The following is a 2,288-nucleotide window of genomic DNA, read 5'->3' as shown; positions in this document are numbered from 1 at the left end:
AGGTTGAATATGCCCGAGGCTACATAGCCTTTTCCATGCACCTACACGTTGTAGATTATCTTATGGTCACTCAATTGGTGGACAAACATAAAATCTCTTACTAGATCTTCCTCAACAACTCTCTCGCAATTTTGCGGTTTTGATACCACAAATCGGTAGCACAGAGAATCCAATTGAGAATTTTGACGTTGGTATCTTTCTTGGTTTCTAGCCAGTTGTTACAATCTTATTTATATCTAAGAATGAAAGAATTAGAGTTTCTCCCCAAACAAAAATTACTTTCCAAAAATTGGGAAAAAATTATTTTTTTTATTTTTTTTAACCATATGGTGAATCGGTAACTACCAATCCTATTCTATGGGAGACCCAGGATCAATCCTCGTAGCTATGACTATAACACCAAGAGTACATCCAACTACCTGCAAGTCGATATACTAAGATCCTATCATTTTAGCAAAGCAACCAATCCTAATCTATGGGAGACCCAAGAAAAATTCTCGTAGCTACCACTATAACACCTAGAGTACATCCAACTACCTGCAAGTCGATATACTAGGATCCTATGATTTTAGCAAATCAACCAGTCCTAATCGATGGGAGACCCAGGATCAACCCTCATAGCTGCCACTATAAAATCAAGAGTACATCCAAATACCTGCAAGTCGATATACTGAGATCATATCATTTTAGCAAAGCAACTAGTCCTAATCTATGGGAGACCCAAGATCAATCCTCATAGCTGCCACTATAACACCAAGAGTACATCCAACTACGTGCAAGTCGATATACTAAGATCCTATGATTTTAGCAAAGCAACCAGTGCTAATCTATGGGAGACCCGGGATCAATGCTCATAGTTGCCACTATAACACCAAGAGTACATCCAACTACCCGCAAGTTGATATACTAAGATCCTATGATTTTATCAAAGCAAGATGCAAAGCAAGACTCTCGTGCCGCCAAGGCGGGGGTGAGGAATCTGCTCTCAAGCTGCCACCACAATAGCTGATGTACTCAATGAGATTTGAACTGCGATCTCTTGAGCTTCACCCAAGTAGACGTATCGTCAAATCATAGATCACTGTACGTAACAATTATTATTATTATCATCATCAATTTTAAGGTCATACATTGGTGTATGAGACCCCCTTACTTGTGGGACAAGGGACCCTCCGCCCAAAGATTTGACTATTAAGTCTACAAAGGCATAAATACTCTACCGTCTTCTGGACTCTTAATGGGAAAAACATTATTATTATTGTTGAAGACTTCTAGAGAACTATGGGCAACTATACAATTCTCCAAGTGTCTTAAACAACAATTTATTAATTATGGAAATAATCGTATTTAAAAACAATTTATTAATTATGGAAATAATCATATTTAAAAAAGATTATTAATTTAAAAGCTTACCGAGCATAGCAAGCAGAATTTACAACCCGAAACACAAGGAGATCACACTTTCTAGTTTCGATAACATAAATTTAACATGGGATTTCATGGAGGAGCTTTGTCCTTAGCCTACTTCTTCGAGGAGCTTTTCTCGTATTTGTTTTACTGAGTTCTCATCAATCCTAGCACCATGTTAGCCTTTCGATCATTAGATTTAACCGTAAGTCTGGCTTCATCTCGTTTTAGTTTGACAGTGAAGGCATTGGCTGATCTCCTTCTTTTCGAATTGGAGCCATTTGATCTTTTGCCATCGACTTTCGTTATCATGGGTGGCTTAGATTTAGCAGTAAAGCCGCTCGATTGATGAGATTCCACGAAACACCAATCGCGGATTTCAATATGATCTTCACAGAAATATCCTCCGCTGCAATATCTGCAAATTAATGGTCAAAACAGTATTATTATTGAACGAAACAGGAATCTGTACATGTCACTAATACACATCTTAAACATTACAATGCTGAAAAATTTGTGTAGTCCTACTTGTACTGGAAGCGGCATCGGCATTTCCCACACTGAAACAGATGCTCTTCAAAGCCCACATCACCGCACATACAACACTCCACCATGGTTTCTCTCCTTTTCTTCGTACATAGATTTGTATTCGAGGCATAATTGGGAGTTGAGATTAGATTGATTAAATAATGCGTAGCCCCGATATTTGTTAACGCGCTTTCCTATGTTTGTTCCGAAATGAAAATGAAAGATTCCTTTTCTACACGCGCACCGTGCACGCAACGGGAGTGACTGCGTGAAGGGAAGAAAAAGGTACTGGCCATTCTAGACGTTGATACCTTCGGTGAAGGTGCGGTAGCATATTTTTCATTTTCGACCGA

The 2,288-nt window shown here is 38.7% G+C and overlaps 1 pseudogene; it reads right to left on the bottom strand.

The window, feature by feature from the left end:
- Positions 1-1,484: 1,484 nt before the first annotated feature.
- Positions 1,485-2,021, bottom strand: LOC149192145 (uncharacterized; annotated as a pseudogene).
- Between the last annotated feature and the right edge of the window lie 267 nt (positions 2,022-2,288).

This window comes from Pinus tabuliformis, chromosome 2_2 (genome assembly GCF_031772625.1).
Source record: "Pinus tabuliformis cultivar Carrire ecotype Pingquan chromosome 2_2, CPIR1, whole genome shotgun sequence".
Taxonomy (NCBI): Eukaryota; Viridiplantae; Streptophyta; class Pinopsida; order Pinales; family Pinaceae; genus Pinus; species Pinus tabuliformis.
The sequence above is the reverse complement of the archived record's forward strand: the minus strand, read 5'-3'. Positions and strand labels throughout refer to the sequence as shown.